At 52.3% G+C, this 18,532-nt stretch overlaps 1 pseudogene; it reads left to right on the top strand.

The window, feature by feature from the left end:
* Positions 1-18,493, top strand: part of LOC115640913 — a 41,427-nt pseudogene extending 22,934 nt beyond the window's left edge.
* The last annotated feature ends 39 nt before the right edge of the window (positions 18,494-18,532 follow it).

Genomic DNA, 18,532 nt, shown 5'->3' with positions numbered 1-18,532 from the left:
AGACCTTCCCACAGCTGCCCAGGCTCCCAGGGCCGCTGTTACCTGGGCTGGGCTCCAGCTTCTGGCCTGGCTGGAAGCAGGGCCTTGGGGGGAAAAGGAGGGGTGGGGGCCTGGCCCTTGGAGAAAAGTGGACAGGCATGGTCCCTTCTCTCGCATCCCCCGTTCTGACGCCCCTGGGCCATGAGACTTTCCTGAGTCACTTACTGTTTGAATTAGAACAGAGCTTTCAGGACAACAACCTGGCTTGATTTAAAAATGTCCCGTTAAGGAGAACCTGCATCACCCTTGGTAAGTTGTTGCAGTGGTTAATTCCCTTCACCGTTAAAATACTGTGCCTTTTTTCAAATCCTTGGATCGTTCTTATGGCTCTTCTCTGAACATGCTCCATATTGTCCGTATTCTTCTTGGACACCAGAACTGGACGCAGTATTCTAGCCGAGGTCGCACTGTGGTAAATTCAGAGGTAAAATAACAACCTCTCTGCTCCTACCCGAGATTCCCCTGTTTATGCCTCCAAGCATCTCAGTTGTCCTTTTAGTCACTGCATCGTGCTGGGCGCTCATGTTTAGCTGATTATCCACCATGACACCCAAATCTATGTCAGAATTACTGCCTCCTCGTAGTGAGCCCCCCAGCCTGTAAGTACGGCCAATGTTCTCTGTTCCTAGATGTGGACATTTACATTTAGCCACGTTGAATAATCTGTTGTTGGCTTGGCGCCCAGTTCACCAAGTGGTCCCAATCGCTCGGCGTCAGTGACCTGTTCTCTTCGTTATTTACCACTCCCCCAGTTTTTGTGTCATTGGCAAACTTCATTAGTGATGATTTTATGTTTTCTTCCAGGTCGTTAATAAAAATGTTAAATAGCGTAAGGGCAAGAACTGGCAGGAAACACACTCACTCGATGGCGATTCCCTGTTTAAAGTGTTGAGACCCACCAGTTAGCCAGCTTTAAAACCATTCATGTGGGCCCTGTTAATTTTATATCGTTCTAGTTTTTTAATCAAAATGTCACGTGGTAGCAAGTCACGTGCCTTACAGAAGTCTAAGTATAATTACATCAACACTAGGACCTTTTCAACTAGGGTTGCCAACCTTCCAGGATTGTCCTGGAGTCTCCAGGAATTAAAGATTAATCTTTAATTAAAGATTATATCGTGTGATGAAACCTCCAGGAATACGTCCAACCAAAATGGGCAACCCTCTTTTCAACCAAATATGTAATCTCATCAAAGAAAGATATCAAGGTTGTTGGACAGGATCTATTTTCCATAAATACATGTTGATTGGCATTAATTATGTTACCCTCCTTCGATTCTTTATTAATCAAGTACTGTATCAGCTGCTCCCTTATGTTGCCCAGTCATCCCATTTACTCTTTTTAAATGTTGGCACAAGATTAGCTTTCTTCCAGTCTTCTGGAAATTCCTTGGTTTTCCAAGACTTATTGAAAATCAACATTAATGATCCAGTGAGCGCCTCAGCCAGTTCTTTTAACTCTTGGGTGCAAGTTATCTGGTCCTGCAGATTTAAAAATGTGTAACTTTAGTAGCTGCTGTTGAACAGCCTCCTGAGGTACTCCTGAAATGGAAAGAGTATCATTATATAATAGACTACATTATCTGTTTCCTCCCCAAGGATGGGACAGAAATATTTGTTGAACACTTCTGCCTCATCTGCATTATTGTAGAAAATTCTACCATTTCCCTCTTGCATTACCATTGTTAGGATTCTTTTTGTTCCTAATGGACTTAAAAAACTTCTTATTGTCCTTCACTCCGCTAGCCATAGAGTTTGTCTTTTTTCTCTTTGCTTTCCTTATCAGTTTTCTACAATGTCTAGCATCTGATTTATATTAGTTACTATTAACTTTTCCTTTCTACCATTTTTAATATATCTTATATATTTAAATTTTTATAGCTGCATTCACTTCCTCTCTAAGCCAGTTCATTTTTTTAACCAATAGATCCTCCTTCCTGGATTGTGGGCCATAGCTTTTTGAGCATCAAGTTCTTAAACAATTCCCAATTGTCATTCAATTTTTTCTGCTTAAATTCTTCCTCTGAGCTGAACTGGCTCATTATTGTCTTCAGATTTGCAAAACTGGACCAAGTGTATAAATGTGATCAAGTCATGATCCCTGGTACCTAAGTTACCAGTGATTGTTTGAGTGGGTAACTGCCATCTATAATGTTTAGGGATTTCAAGGACGTTTTAGCACTGGTGGCATGAGACCTCCAGTGTATATCACTCAAACTGAAGTCCCCCATGATCACACAGCTTTTTCCCCCTACCCTTTATAGATAGGTTCTTAAGGAGCCGATCATCCTATTCCCTAGTGAAATTTGAGGGTCTGAATCAGATACCAACTAATACCCCATCTTGTGCTTTATCTGTTAGGACATTGATCCATAACCACTGAAGATCATTTTCTTCCAAGTCATCAGTGATGCCACTGGCTCCCCACTTTTGCCCACTCTGTCCTTCCTAGATAGGTTATAACCATTTATTTTAACCTTCCAGTCATGGGAATCATCCCACCAGGGATCTGTAATATCAGCGAGAACAGATTTATGCTCGGAAATGAGTCATTCCAGTTCCTCTTGTTTCTTCCCCAGGTTCTTAATATTGGCAGTTCAAGAATTTCTTCTCTTTGTGTCCTTTGCATCCTTGATTAATTTTGTTCCCACCATTTTGCTTTTGTGCTGAGTGCTCTGAATGTTCCTCTTTTTACCCTGCCCTTTTGTTAGTAAACGCCCTCCTAATTACCACAGGCAATCAGTCCCTGAGAAGATTGGTCCCTCTTCTACTGAAGTAGAGGCCTTCCAAATGATACAGCCCTCTCTTCACAGAAAAGGTGGACCAGTGTCCCCAAACCCTCAAACTTTCCAACTTATGCCCTTTATCGAGCCAGTGATTCACTTCCAGAATCTATTGCCTTCTGTCTTCCTTTTCCCATGGGCCAGGAAGGGTCTCAGAGAAGATCGCTTGGACATTCCTCTTCTTCTGCGCTCTGAGTTCCCTGACGGCATCTACTGTCTGCAGGATATCCCACGATGCAGTGTGTACCAAAGTTGTTTTGTTCAGGCTAGACAACAGGAACTGCTCATTCCTGGCTATGGGCGGTGTTCCTTCCAGGAAGCTCACAATGCAATTAGGCAGCTTCAATATTTTGGATACCAACAGGGCCGCCCAGAGGATTCGGGGGGCCTGGGGTCTTCGTTGGTGGGGAATTGCTGCTGAAGACCTGGCACTTCGGCGGCGGGTCCTGGGGCGGAAGGACCCCCTACCGCTGAATTGCCACCGGAGATCCGCCCCGGGACCCGCCCCAGGACCCGCCGCTGAAGTGCCGGAAGGACCACCTGCTGTGGGTCTTCAGGGCACTTCGGTGGCTGGTTCCAGAGCGGAAGGACCCCCCGCCGCCAAATTGCCGATGATGACCCAGAGTGGAAGAAGCTTCGGGGGTCTGGGCCCCACGAGAGTTTTCCGGACCCCAGGAGTGAGTGAAGGACCCCGCTCCAGGGGCCCCGAAAAACTCTCGTGGGGGACCCTGCAGGCCTGGGGCTGGGGCAAACTGCCCCTCTTGCCCTCACCCCCACGGCGGCCCTGGATACCAATAAAGGATTTATTACTAGAATTGGTCTGACAACTACAAAGTTGGCTGTATGCAGGCCTGGGTTCATTAACATCTGGAGCAGAAATCCCCCATCATGCAGTGCTTCCCTGCTTTTCTGGTCCTAGAGTTCAATGTGGTTCTTGCCTTGGAATCTCTGGTCTCCAGTCTGTATGCTAATGGAGATGCCTCCCTGTCCCATCTTCGATGCAAATGAGGCTAGGGGAGTTGCCTTAATCCTGTCACCCTTGTCCGGGCGGGGGCAGGAGTGGGTTAGGTGTGTCTTCCACGGCCTTTTCATTGCTTTTTGTAAGTCTTTCTTCTGACTGGCTTTGGTTTAAGCAGAGGCTGGGGAAGGGGGGTGGGGTGAGTCAGACAGGCTGGATCCTGCCCCCTGGCTCCCCAAGAACACAGAGCTGACAGGTAACAGATGAGGCAGAATATCCCAGTTGTAATGGCTCATGGAGCACCGGGGACCCACTTCAGAGAAGTTAAAACGACAGAAGGGTTAGAAATTTTACCTATCTCAATTTCCCCAGCAGTTATCCTGCCGTGTTCCCTCTCTTTGCAGTTCCCCTTTCGCCTGGCACAGGGAACGACTCGCATCCGGATTCTCTCTCTGTCCCAGAAGCTGGCAAGATGGTGAGTGAGAACGGGGAGGAGAAGCCACGGCAGGAAGGCCTTGGGCAAGCAAAACCACACGGAGTGTTATCGGCGACATCGGAAAGGAACTTTCTCCAGAGTCACGCAAAGGGCTCCGGAAGTCAATGCGGGTCAGAGAGGCAGCTGGGAAACCAGCCAGGGGAGAATGTGGCTCAATCCATTCACTGTGCAGGAGGATGCAGTGATCTCAAGGAAACCGCAGCCCGGCCGAGAATCCACGCCGGAGAGAGAGACAACACGTGCACGGAGTGCGGGAAAAGCTTTCATTGGCGCTCGTATCTTATTAGACATCAGAGAACCCACACAGGGGAGAAATCCTATAAATGCCTCGACTGCGGGAAAAGCTTTAGTCAGAGCTCGCTTCTCATTAGACATCAGCGAACCCACACGGGAGAAAGACCCTATAAGTGCCTGGAATGTGGGAAAAGTTTTAGTGACAACTCGCACCTCATTGCCCATCACAGAATCCACACGGGCGAAAGGCCCTACAGATGCCTTGAGTGCGGGAAAAGTTTCATACAAAGCTCCGTTCTTGTTGCCCATCAGAGAATCCACACAGGAGAAAGACCCTATAAATGCCCCGACTGTGGGGAAAGGTTCAGTCGGACCTCAGAGCTTATTGTGCATCACAGAATCCACACGGGCGAGGAACCCTACAAATGCCTGGACTGTGGGAAGACTTTCAATCGGAACTCCAACTTTGTGGTGCATCAGAGACTGCACACAGGGGAGAGGCCCTGTAAATGCCGGCACTGTGGGAAAAGCTTCAGGCAGAGCTCCAACCTGATTGCGCATCAGAGAATCCACACAGGAGAGAAACCCTACAACTGCCTAGAATGTGGGAAAAGCTTCATTCAGAGCTCACAGCTCATTACCCATCAGCGACTGCACAGGGGGGAGAAACCCTACAAATGCTCGGACTGTGGGAAAGGTTTCAACCTGAGCTCCAGCCTCATTAGACATCAGGGAATCCACACGGGAGAGAAGCCCTATTATTGCCTTCACTGCGGGAAAAGCTTCAGCCAGAGCTCCCAACTCATTGTGCACCAGAGAATCCACATGGGAGCCAAACCTTGAGGGTGGCAGAAGTGTCAGCCTGGGTTAGTTTGCGCCAGGCATCAGCAAATGCACCCAGGGAAGAGACCTCTTAAAGGTCGTTACCATGGGAAAAGTCCCAAGCAGAGCTAACGCCATTTGGACATCAGACACTCCACCCAGGAGAGAAATTTGGGGATCATGGGAGAAGGGTTGCGGTTAGAAAGGTGCTGCCCCATATCATTACCCTTCTGAGAGGCACTGGTTTCCGTAACATCCCAGTGTAGGACGCCTGCAAAAGCCTAAAGCCCTAGGAATCTCCTCTCAAAGCCAGCCCCATTGGCTGTTCCGCTCGACTAGGAATTAGGCATAGGTAGCACATTTCTCCTGACCCGGACCAAACCTCCAACGCATTTACTTGTCTCGACCGACTCTGAGTATCTCGTTCGCAATAGTCCCCACTGTTAGCAGAGTGATTGTCAGAGTCGCTGAGTTCTTCCTTTGGGACCAGTGTTGGGTTTACAATGGCACCAACCTGCTTGCTGTTCTCCACCCCGTCCCTCCGTGTGAGTGGTGGGCGGGGCCTCAGGGCAGAGAGGCCAAGTGGGGGCGGGGCCTCGGGGTGGAGATCGGTGGACTTCGGGGGGAGTGGGGGAGAGAAGAGGCCAAGCAAGGGTGGAGCCTCAGGGCAAAGAGACTGAACGGGGGCAGGGCCTTGGGGCAGAGCGTGGGCAGGGCTCAGGGGGAAGAGGCCAGATGGGGGTGGGGCCGGGGCCTCAGGTGGAGAAGAGACCAGGTGGGGGCCGGGCCTCGGGGAGGAGCGGGAGGCAGGGCCACAGTCTGGGTGCCGGGGCCCAAAAAAGATGAATCCGACCCAGTGCCGACAGATTGTCTCATTCCCAGATCTTCTCACTGTGCCGTAGGTTGTGCTGGAGAAGCTGCCGGCTCTGTTTATAGAACGAAAGAGACGATTCTCAAAGAGCTGGATCAGGGGAGAGAAAAACATGGTGGAGAAGCCTCCATGTTACTTGGAGGCAAGGGGGTGAGTTACAGTGATTCCCCTCCTTTGCCCGTCACCCTGGTGGTCTCCCCTCATGACAGCAGCATCTGTCCAAGCCATGGAGAGTTTATTTCCCCCATTCTACCCTTCCTCCTCTCAAAGTGTCACATGCCGCACTGCTCTCAGGTACCCAGGGTTAGGAATTGCTCTTTGAGACGCTGTGATCCTATGTCAGACTCACCAGGGTTGGAGCTGAAATTGTCATGATACCAGTGTATCCCAAATCCAGTGTGAGCCTTCTGAGTTTAAACCCCACTTCATTGATAAAGCAGCTTCCGGGCATTTTCCTGCCAATCTCAGCCTGTTTGCAGATGGGAAGGTTGTTTTTTTATAAGGTTTTGAATAATGCAAATTAATGCACGTTGGAAAACGTAATCTCAATTATACATATAAAATGATGGGGTCTAAATGAGCTGTTTACACTCAGGAAAGATCTTGGAGTCATTGTGGATAATTCTCTGTGCAGCGACAGTCAAAAAAGCAAACAGAATGTTGGGAATCATTAAGAAAGGGATAGATAATAAAACAGAAAATATCATATCACCTCTATATAAATCCATGGTACACCCACATCTTGAATACTGCATGCAAATGTTGTTGCCCCATCTCAAAAAAGATATATTGGAATTGGAAAAGATTCAGAAAAGGGCACCAAAAATGATTAGGAGTACAGAATGGCTTCCGTATGAGGAGAGTTTAATAAGACTGGGACTTTTCAGCTTGGAAAAGAGACAACTAAGGGCGGGTATGATTGAGGTCTATGAAATCATGACTGGTGTGGAGAAAGCAAATAAGGACGTGTTATTTACTCCTTGGCATAACACAAGAACTAGGGGTCACCAAATGGAATTAATAGGCAGCAGGTTTACAACAAACAAAAGGAATATTTCTTCACACAATGCATTATCAACCTGTGGAACTCCTTGCCAGAGGATGTTGTGAAGGCCAAGACTATAACAGGTTCAAAAAAGAACTTGATAAGTTCGTGGAGGATAGATCCATCAATCGCTATTAGCCAGGATGGGCAGGGATGGTGTCCCTAGCCCCTGTTTCTCAGAAGCTGGGAATGGGCGACGGGATGGATCACTTGATGATTCCCTGTTCTGTTCATTCTCTCTGGAGCCCCTGGCATTGGCCACTATTGGAAGACAGGATCCTGGGCTAGGTGGACCTTTGGTCTGATCTAGTGTGGCCATCCTTGTGGTCTTATTTTGATTTTCATTATGAGGGTGCAAACCTTTTGTAAATAATAGGGCTAAATAAGAAGAGGTCTCCGGGGGAAGCGGGAATAGGTAGTTCAGCAGAGAACACAGGTACATCTGTTTTTCTCTGCATCACATCGAACATACTCTGCGATGTCAGTGTGTATGAACCTGAAATAGTTTTACTGCCCGCCCTCCGTGTCAGGTATTGTTTATGTCCTTGAAGGCCATTTGGTCACACATGTCGTGCTTCGTTTAGCCTGACGGGACGTCATGTCGATGCACTGGGGACTGCATGAGAAGCGAGCGATTTTCCTTTCTTTTAGTCTGTTTCCACACCCTTTTGGTGTGAGTTTTTAGTGTGGTTTGAGCAATGGTCGTTATGAGTAACCATGGGCACGAACGCTGAGGAGGGGGAACAGGGGCGGAGTGAAAGTCGCAGCCCGAGAGGCAGAGACTGAACTGGGGAAGGATGTTACTGCCTGATCCCGGCAGTGATGAGAAATACCATCAGGACAGGGAGAGCATGGAAGCTGGAATATACAGAGCTGGGGAGCCTGAGAACCAAGCAATGTCCTATGAGTGTCAGGTGAGGACATCTCTGATTTCTATGTATGATGCCCCAAGGGAAGGGATGCAGAGGGTATGGGGTGGGGGCATCCCCGGATTCCTGGGAGGAAGAGGCTAAGAAGCCACCAGGTCTGAAGCCAGGCTGACCCCTATTACCGAAGCAGAGGGCAATGGAGTCGGTCACCGGTCACCCTCTCCCCATCTGCCACAGCACCTGCGTGGGGGCAACGGAGACTCTCATCCACGCTGGCCCCACACACACCAGGCATGTCCCGTGGTAAATAAAAACCTCAGCTGGGATTGGAGATGCTGCTTCTGTACATTCGCCTTGTTCTCTAGCTCGGATTGAGCTGCGCTCACTGGGTCTCTTGAAGCATGTGTGGCTGTGACGGGATCCCAGGGTCTCTCACGCATTCTCCCGTTTTCTACCAGCTGCAAAATGGTGCATTGTTCTGGTGCGTGCAGGAGCCAGGGGCAGCAATTTGCCAGGCTGGGTGTTGGGCAGGGTGTCTTTTATTTCTTGCTTTAAAACAATAAAGTAGAATTCAGTTTATCAGACTCCTAGAGTCCTTTGGTTGAATAATGAGTGGAAAAAATGGCCCGGAATGGAGGCGGAGGCTGGCGGGGGAGCCTTTGTGAGCTGTTGTTTCCCCAAATAGAAATTGGGATACAAAGAAAGGTACAATAAAAGCTTTGTTATCCAGCATGTTGGGGGAATGGGGGTGCTGGTAAGTAAAAAATTCTGGTTAACTAAGAAGGGAGTTTGGGTATGGGAGGGGGCTCAGGGGGTTGGGATGTGGGAGAGGATGGGGGTGGGGCTCTGGGAGGGAGTTTGGGTGTGGGAGGGGGCTCAGGGTAGGGGGCTGGGGCATGGGAGGGGGTGCAGAGTGCCAGATCCAGGCAGCGCTCATTTCGGGCGGCTCCCCACAAGTGGCAGCATGTCCCTGCTGCTCCTAGGCAGAGCCGTGGCTACGTGGCTCTGCACACAGCCTCCACCCACAGGTGCCGCCCCCGCAGTTCTCGGCCAATGGGAGCTGCAGAGCCAGCACTTGGGGCAGGGCAGTGCACAAAGCCCCCATGGCTGTTCCTCTGCCTCGCAGCAGGGAAATGGGAGCTTCCAGGGTGCCACACAGAGCCGGGTAGGGAGCCTGCCGGCGCTGCGGCAACCAGACTACAGTGTAAACCAGACTTTCAACGAAGATCAGAAACGCCAGTTTACAGAGTTTTCCGCTTGGTAAAGTGCCGGACAACAGCGCTTTTACTATATTTTTGTAAACTGGAAAAAGTCTTCTACAGCGTTAACCCTCAGGGCTATTGTACAGAAAACCTGGTATGAAGGTATTTTTTCTTTTTTAATCTCGTTCCAATGTAGCTTATGCCGGAGAGTTTCCGTGCGACACACACATGGAATGCACACAGCACCAACCATAGCGTAAAGCGTTGCAAACCATATTTGAAATATTCACTAATACAGCTACAAATTGGTCATGGATTCTGTGATTTTAGGTGACTGCAACTTCAGCCCCGGGCGGCGGGACTTGGCATGACCCATGACCTTCCCATGATTTTTACTAAAAGTGCCTGTGACAAAATCTTAGCCTTACTCATGAATACATTTTAAAGAAAATCTACCACTGTTCCTTATACAGACTTCCCCCTGCCCCTCACCCCATTACACACATTGCACAGGTTTTCAACACAACATTGGCACGACTTTACTTTGGCACAAGTGTGTCAGCGTGTTGCCCTTTGATCTTATTTCAGACACGTTTTCTCAGGCCTTTTCATCCTTGCTGCAATCAAAGTGCCTTGTCCGCTGCTGTGTTTTTACTTTAGAGTAGCGCCTACACTGGGGGTTCTCAAACTGGGTGGTGGGACCCCTCAGGGGGTCGCAAGGTTATTACAAGGTAGGGGTAGCAAGCTGTCAGCCTCCAACCTAAACCCTGCTTTGCCTCCAGCATTTGTAATGGTGTTAAATATATAAACAAGTGTTTTTAATTTATAAGGGGGTATTGCACTCAGGGGGTCACCAGTAGAAAACTTTGAGAACCACTGGCCTACACCTTAGTTATCCTGCGGTTAACAAACAAAACCCACCCGTTCTTAGCAGGGGAGGGAAAGCCCTGGAGCTGGATTCACAAGGGGACTGAGGCATCATGGTGCCAAGGATCACAACGCTTAGCTTTCAGGCATGTAGAAAGTCTCGGGAACGCCACTGCGCCGGAGTTAGGTGCACAGGGGAGAGAGAGGCAATCCAGAATGGAATCCACAAAAGCCAGCACGCCTGGCGGGGACCCGCCTCAGCCAGCCCATGGAAGATGTCAACCAGAGGGGAGTGTGCTAAGATCCCCCCAGCACAGAGCTCAGCGCCTAAGTCCCCGTGGCAGGTAAGCAGCTACCTCTGCCTGGCAAGCCACGAACGGGAATCTTCTTCTGGTATCAGGCAAGGTAACTGCTTCTTGGGAGAATGAGCTAGGCTAGCACCTGACTATACACAAAACAGCTGCAGGAAGAAGTGATGGTGGCCCATCTCGTAACTTTTAGCCCAAGGAATAAACTTGTGTTATACAAAAATTGAACAACGTAAGAACGATCTGACTGGGTCAGACCAAAGGTCTATCTAGCCCAGTGTCCTGTCTTCCGACTGTGGCCAATGCCAGGTGCCCCAAAGGGAATGATCAGAACAGGGAATCATCAAGTGATCCATCCAACTATTCAGAGTTTCATTGATTAGTTGCTATTAAAAAGATACATATTCAATAGCATGGCGACATCTGTCTGCACCGTGTTAACGAAGGTGAATGATGAAGTGCTGAGAGTAATACAAATAATATTTTAAAATAAATAATGATACTCCATTTGCAGTGGCTTACACGAAAAGGAGTCCAACAGGGTGGCCAACCCTCCAAGATTGTCCTGGAGTCACCAGGAATTAAAGAGGAATCTTTAGTTAAAGATTACGGCATGCGATGACAGCTCCAGGAATCCATCCACCCAAACTTGGCAACCCTACAGGGAAACTCAAGCCATCAGAGAACGCTAAATAAGACAAATGTGTGATCTGGTTTGAGGTTTTATGCAGACACAGCTGATGAGTCTTTCAAACACCAAAAATATGTACAACAATTACGATTTTTTTTGAGGAGGTTGATGTCAGATATTTCACTGAATCAAGTCTCTCTTAGCAGCTTTGTTCATCATATCTGATAGATAAGAGCTGGCAACAGGCTGCACTGGTGCTGTTTTGAAAACATCCCTGGGAAGAAGGCGCTGAGATGTCCCAGCCTGAGGGAGGAGAAGAAAAAGCCCCTCTGCCCCCTATTTTTGCAGCCACTGCAGCTGGCTCCTCTTCCATACAGGGCTGGATTTAGGGGTAGGAGACTAGCTAGGGTCCCAGGCTTGTGAGGGGATGGGCATGCAGATTTACAGATCCTAGCATGCAAATGTGCATCGAAGTTGTGAAATGGGCTACAGAGGCCATAAAAATAAGGTATTCAAAAGTTTAACCAATGGTAGGGGCGGGCACTGAAGACACTCCTCACCTGGGTTTTCCCCCCTCTGCCACTGCCTGGCGGTGCCTCTACCTTGACTCCTACCCCATGCCCCTGATTTTGCCCCCTCTCCTACCCCTGCCTCCAGCTGTTTGCCCCACCTGTGCAGTCAGTTTGAGCCTGACGCAGACTCTGCCCATCGCTCCCCCTCCGATCTGCCCCCATTTAGCCCTTGAGACCAGAGGGAAGCTCATGGCCATCCCAAGGCAGGGCAGCGGCTTCCCCAGCTTCAGCAGTATTTACTGGGAATCCTCAGCCAAGGGGACCAGCTGTCCCGATCTTAGGGGCTTTAGGGCAACCAGACAGCAAGTGTGAAAAATCGGGACGGGGGTGGGGGGTAATAGGAGCCTATATAAGAAAAAGACCAAAAAATTGGGACTGTCCCTATAAAATCGGGACATCTGGTCACCGTAAGGGGCTTTGTCTTATATAGGGAACTATATCCCTCCTCAAAAAAAGGACAACAGCTGATGAACCCTCCCCATCTCAGTTCTAGGAAGAACCCAGCCAGATTCCTTGTCTCTCCCTTTTAATTACAAGGACCTGCCCAGGGAATCCCACCCCACAGCCCATGTCAAGAACCGGTTCCTCTGCACTGGCTCCAGGAACGCTTGGTTGCTGGGTGAATTCCTGATTCCCTGCATTGGCCAGTTTGCAAGAGCCCAGAGCCTCCCTGGCTGCTGCAGCTATGAGAGGTAAATATGGAGGAGTAACATTCCTGCTACTCCCGCAAGAGACTCTCCCAGTGCCCCAGGACATCCCATACTGAGAAGACAGAGGTTCCCTGACACAAGAGCTGAGGACCCCGGCCAGAGAGGGCACTGGTTGGAGGGAAGGTAAGAAACAACACCCCTCCCCCGCAACAGGGACCCATGTTTCTGGCCTACAGCCTGTCTGCTGGGTTACCCCAATCCTGCTGGCTGAAGGTGCTGCAGAATCTAGCCACACCCTTAATCTGTGCAAAATGTGTGGGTGTTGCAACCCTCCACAGGGCATGATCTACACCCGTATTAACACTCAGGGCTGATATGAGTAATTATTTGCACTAATTGGCTTTGGGTTACTGCAGGGTCAGCAATTCCAGGCAAAAGGACCACAACCGACCCACAAGAGGTGCCGGGGCTCTGAACGGCCCATCCCAGAGGCACCAGGGCCCTGAAGTGCCAGGCCCGGAGGTGCCTGGGCTCTGAACTGCCAGGCCCGGAGGTGCCGGGGCTCTGAGCTGCCAGGCCCGGAGGTGCCGGGGCTCTGAGCTGGCCGGCCTAGCGGTGCCGGGGCTCTGAAATGCCGGCCCGGAGGTGCCGGGGCTCTGAGCTGCCAGGCCCGGAGGTGCCGGGGCTCTGAGCTGCCAGGCCCGGAGGTGCCGGGGCTCTGAGCTGCCAGGCCCGGAGGTGCCCGGGCTCTGAGCTGCCAGGCCCGGAGGTGCCGGGGCTCTGAGCTGCCAGGCCCGGAGGTGCTGGGGCTCTGAGCTGCCAGGCCCGGAGGTGCCTGGGCTCTGAACTGCCAGGCCCGGAGGTGCCGGGGCTCTGAGCTGCCAGGCCCGGAGGTGCTGGGGCTCTGAACTGCCAGGCCCGGAGGTGCCCGGGCTCTGAGCTGCCAGGCCCGGAGGTGCCGGGGCTCTGAACTGCCAGGCCCGGAGGTGCCGGGGCTCTGAGCTGCCCGGCCTGGAGGTGCTGGGGCTCTGAGCTGCCTGGCCCGGCGGTGCCGGGGCTCTGAGCTGGCCTGCCTCGGCGGTGCCGGGGCTCTGAAATGCCGGCCTGGAGGTGCCGGGGCTCAGCCCCGGTAATCCTTGGCCCAAGTGAAGCCCTGCTTGGGATTCAATAGCCAGAGTCCCTGCAAGGGCCGGTGGGGAGGGACCCCAGGGGTTTGTTTGTCTCTCCTGGGGAGGGGAAAGGGGGAGGCCCAGGAAAGCGGCTTCGTTGGCTTTGCCAGCAGAGGGCTCTGGGTTTGGCTCTGGGAGAGGAGGCCCGTGTTTGTCTCTCTCTGCTCAGATCAGACGCCAAGGATTGAATTTCCTGGGTCAGGTGCTGCCTCCATTGTGCGCCGGGAGCCCGGGCTGAGCCGCTGCCGCTCCCCGGCGGGGTCCGTGCGGGGCGAGCCCGGCACTAACCCCCTGCCCGCCCCGGGCTCTGCCCGCCCCAGCCCCGAGCCGCAGCCTGCAGGTGAGGGGGGGCCCGGGGGAAGGGCCGGGGCCGGGCAGGAAAGTGACTCTGCACGAGCGGCCCCATCTCTGCTCCCCGTGGGTCTGCGGGTCCCGGAGCTCCCCCCCGCCCCTAGGGGGAAGCGCGAGCTCTGAGTCCGGTTAGCGCTCACCGGAGTCGATCCGGATCTGATCCAGATCTCCCAGGCGGAGGAAGAGGGGGAAGGAGCAGAAAAGAAGCAAGGGTGGTGGCGGGGGCAAATTGGAAGCGGTTCAAAGTTCCCAGCCCTGCCCAGATCCATTCACCGCAGCACCCCAGGCAGAGCTGACTTTCCTGGGAACAAGGCGAGGACCCGGAGAGGAAAAGCCAGGTCCTGTCCTGCCTGAGTCCCCGGGAGCTGCTAGGGTGGGATCTCCCTAAAGCGGCCCCTTTGATTCTGCTCTTTGCTGGGATAAAGCGACCCAGGGTTCAGGGTGGGACATGGAGTTAGGCCCCTTTTGCAACCTCCGCAGTCGCCCTGGCAGGCTGCAGAATAACATAAGAGCGGCCACAGTGGATCAGACCCAAAGGTCCATCTAGCCCAGTATCTTGTCTTCCGACAGTGGCCAGTGCCAGGTGCCCCAGAGGGAATGAACAGAACAGGGAATCATCAAGGGATCCATCCCCTGTTGCCCATTCCCAGCTTCTGGCGATCAGGCTAGCTAGGGACACCCAGGCAGGGATCGCTCCAGATTGTCCCCACTAGCCCTTCTGGGAGATGGGCTGTGATGGTGCAGCCTGCTCAGGTTGGGGATTTCCAGTAGAGTGACCAGATGTCCAGATTTCATAGGGACAGTCCTGATTTTTGGGTCTTTTTCTTATATAGGCTCCTATTACCCCCTCCCCCATTTCCTGGTCCAAATTTTCACATTTGCTGTCTGGTCACCCTAATTTCCAGGGAGCTGCTGCTGGGTTTGTACTAGAAGTGGAAGAGTAGGAAATGCAGTGGGGGTGGGGGAGGATGGGGTGTGATGAACCTGCTGGGTCCCTGCTGTTCAGTTCTGGGGGCCTGATTTTCAAAACAGACCCATTGGGATGTGGGGTGGAAATTCTCCCATTTCTGGAACAACACTCCCCATGGACAGGCTGGGAAAATTGACCAGACACCGGGCCTGAGCCAGCTAGCCGGAGGCTGCTCTGGAATATGAAGGGGACACCCAGCAGAGAGGCCTCATTCCTTCCAACCAGCTGCCGGGAATGGAGGGGGGGTGGGATTCCTGTCCCAGGACCCTGCTCTGTGGCTCTGTTTGCCATATTGGCCCTTGGTTAGTAGATGTGTGATAAATGGGAAGGCCCCTGCCCTCCTCCATGTGCTGGGTGAGACAGGGAACTCTCTCCTTCTCCCCACTCACAGCAGCTTCCTGTCTGCTCTGAGCAGGGTGGGGGTGGGATTCTGCTGCTCTGTCTTCCCAGAGCTTCGAGTTCTTATTTTTTTCTCCTCTCCCCCTGTGACTAGTGGGATTGTGGCTGAGGTAGCAGGTGGCAAGCTGGAGATTTTTGTTGTTTCAGGGTTTTGTGGCCTTTGAGAAGGTGGCTGTTTCACCCCGGGGCAGGGGGATCTGCTGGACCGCACTCAGAGAGCCCTCTACAGGGATGTCATGCAGGAGAACTACGAGACGGTGACCTCGCTGGGTAAGGGATTCCCATCCCCTCAGTTATTATTTCTGCTCAGGTTCTTCCCTAGTCTGTTAGATTTCAGGGGACTGGGTCCCAAGATCCCCAGATCCAAGGTGAGAGAGACTTTCATTTATACACCCACACCCCCGTAAGCAGGAAGATGTGTTGATTACTTATACTGTGTGTTTACACTCGAGCCTGCTGGGTGCTTACCAAGCCCTCATGAAGGACAGTCTCTGCTCCGAGCCGCTCACAACCTAAGGCAGTGGTGGGCAAATGTTTTGGGCCGAGGGCCACATCTGGGTATGGAAATTGTATGGCAGGCTGGAATGCTCAGGAAATTGGGGGTTGGGATGTGGGAGAGAGTGAGGGCTATGGCTGGGAGTGCAGACCCTGGGGTGGGGCTTGGGATGAGAGGTTGGAGGTGCAGGAGGGTGCTTCAGGCTGGAACCGAGGGGGGTGAGAGGGGGACCAAGGCTGGGGCAGAGGCATGAGAGGGGGGCAGGGGTGCAGGCCCTGGGCAGTGCTTGCCTCAAGGAGCTTCTGGAAGCAGCAGCATGTCCTTCTCTGGCTCCTACGCGGCAGCGTGGCCAGGCGGCTCTGCACCCTGCCCCGTCCACAGGCGCTGTCCCTGCAGCTCCCATTGGCCGTGGTTCCCGGCCGCTAGGAGCTGCAAGGGTGGCACTTGGGGCGGGGCAGCATGCAGACCCTCTTGGCTGCCCGGCTTGTAGAAACCAGAAGGGGGACATAATGCTGCGTCTGGGAGCCACGTCCCTGATGCTGCTTCCCAGCTGGAGCACTGGACCCACGCAAGACCCAGACCCCACTCCCCGACAGGAGTTTGAAGGCCAGATTAAAATGTCTGAAGGGCAGGATGCGACCCCTGGGCTGTAGTTTGCTCACCCCTGACCTAAGGCATCCAGGGCCGGTGCTTCCATTTAGGCGACCACCTAGCGCCAGGATTTGGGAGGGCGGCAGACTGCTCTGGTGGAGCATCCGCAGGCACGCCTGCGGCAGGTCCACCGGAACCGCGGGACCAGCGGACTGTCCACAGGGACGCCTGTAGCAGGTCCACCAGAGCTGCGGAACCAGTGGATCATCTGCAGGAACGCCTGCGGGAGGTCCACCGGAGCCGTGGGACTGTTGAGCCGGCCCTGTGCCTAGGGCACCAAAAACCCTCGCACCGCTCCTGAAGGCATCTAATAATTAAAACAACCTGCATTTGAGAAGAGAGGCGTAGGAGTCAAAACTGGCTAACCAGGTGCCAGTTGGACCCATGAGACCCTGAGTGGTCAGGGAGTTTACAGACATTAATGGTCCAGAATCTCTCAGATCCCGGCCTGTGTCAGTTCAGCATCCTTGATCCTCCTGGGCCAGGGGAAATGTCTATCCCAGGTTTCTCAATCTCCCCAAAAGTTATTGCGTTGGGTTTGCTCTCTTTGCTGTTCCCCCTTTTCCCCAGCACAGGGAATAACTCACCTCCGGATTCTCTCTGTCTCTCCGTCCTTGCAGGTGATGGGGTGGCGGGTGAGACTGAACCTCAGCGGGAAGGTCTTGAGCAAATGGAACCACAGGGGGCATTATCGGAAAGCTCTGAAGGGAATGTTTGCTGGAGTTCTGGGCAGGGGAAAACCTGGGAGAGTCAGTGCGGGTCAAAGAGGGAGCAGGGATATGAGCCTGGGAAAAAAGTGGGTGAACCAATTCATGGAGTGGGAGGAGGCCAGGAGCTCAAAGAGCCCCCTGCCCAGCAGAGGATCCCCATGAGAGAGAGAAAAAACACATGCACAGAATGTGGGAAGAGCTTCCTTAAGAACGCACACCTCATTGCGCACTGGAGGATCCACACGGGAGAAAAACCCTATCAGTGCCTTGAATGTGGGAAAAGCTTCAGTCAGCGCTCCCACCTTGTGGTGCATCAGCGAATCCACACCAAAGAGAGACCCTATAAATGCAGTGAGTGCGGGACAAGCTTTGTTCACAGCTCCCACCTTATTGTGCATCAGAGGAACCACAAGGGGGAGAGACCCTATAAATGCCTTGAGTGCGGGAAAAGCTTCACTCAGAGCTCGAGCCTGAATGTGCATCAGAGAACCCACTCCAGAGACGAACCCCATAAATGCCTCGACTGTGGGAAAAGCTTCGATTACCGATCGCACCTTATGGTGCACCAGAAGATCCACACGGGGGAGAAACCCCATAAATGCTTCGTCTGTGGCGCGAGCTTCGTTCACAAATCAAACCTGAACGCGCACCAGAGAATCCACAAGGGAGAGAGACCTTACGAATGCCTCGAATGTGGGAGAACGTTCAAATCCAGATCAAACCTTAGCAGGCATCAGAAACAGCACACAGGAGAGAAATCCTATATGTGTGCTGAGTGTGGGGAGCGGTTTGTTGAGAACTCCAGCCTTAATAAACATCAGAGAACCCACATGGGGGAAAACCTATAAATGCTTTGAATGTGGGAAAAGTTTCAACTGGAGCTCAAACCTGGTTGCACATCAGAGAATGCACACCAGCGAGAGACTGTATAAATGCTTGGACTGCGGGAAAAGCTTCAATCAGAGCTCAAACCTCTTTCAACATCAGAGGATCCACACGGGAGACAAACCCTATAAATGCTCCGACTGTGGGAAAAGTTTCATTCAGAGCTCCGTTCTTATCACGCATCGGCGGATCCACACGGGAGAAAGGCCCTACCAGTGCCTCGATTGTTGGAAGACGTTCAATCAGAGTTCGGAACTGATTTCACACCGGCGAATCCACACGGGGGAGAGGCCGTATGGCTGCCTTGTCTGTGGGAAAAATTTCATCTGGAGCTCAGCGCTGACTGTGCATCAGAGGATTCACACCGGAGAAAAACCTTATGAGTGCACCAGCTGTGGGAAAAGTTTTAGCCGGAGCTCCACCCTTGCCAGACACCAGAGGCTGCACGCTGGACAGAATCCCTTGAATGTGGAAGAAGCATCAGCTGGGCTCTGACGGTCTCATGCATCAGCAACTCAACATAGGGAAGAGACCTCTTAAACACCCTTAGCAGG

Source organism: Gopherus evgoodei, unplaced genomic scaffold, assembly GCF_007399415.2.
Source record: "Gopherus evgoodei ecotype Sinaloan lineage unplaced genomic scaffold, rGopEvg1_v1.p scaffold_32_arrow_ctg1, whole genome shotgun sequence".
In the NCBI taxonomy this organism is placed as follows: domain Eukaryota; kingdom Metazoa; phylum Chordata; order Testudines; family Testudinidae; genus Gopherus; species Gopherus evgoodei.
Note: the sequence above shows the minus strand (reverse complement) of the source record. Positions and strands in the feature narration are given on the sequence as shown.